Genomic DNA, 308 nt, shown 5'->3' on the forward strand with positions numbered 1-308 from the left:
TTGCTCCAAAACTTGAGCAGCGCTCAGTGGGTTTCGTGCCACTCCACGATCAGCCCGCGAGCCACGCTCAGGAGTCCTGTCCGATACACCGCTGGTGTCTACCAACTCGGACATTCCCATGTCCAGCACGTTGACCGTCGCGGTCCCGTGCTCTCGCCAAAAGCGCTTTTGCCTCCTAGCAGAGGTGGGTTCATGACTCTCCAAAGCTCCACCAGGAGACGTGTGCGTAGCGCCCACAGTCTCTGACCTTCAATCAATCCATGGCTCATGGTGTTCTAACCATGCCATCCCTAGGATGAGGTCATACC

This window comes from Plasmopara halstedii (assembly GCF_900000015.1).
Source record: "Plasmopara halstedii genome assembly, contig: Scaffold_54, whole genome shotgun sequence".
NCBI classification, from domain to species: domain Eukaryota; phylum Oomycota; class Peronosporomycetes; order Peronosporales; family Peronosporaceae; genus Plasmopara; species Plasmopara halstedii.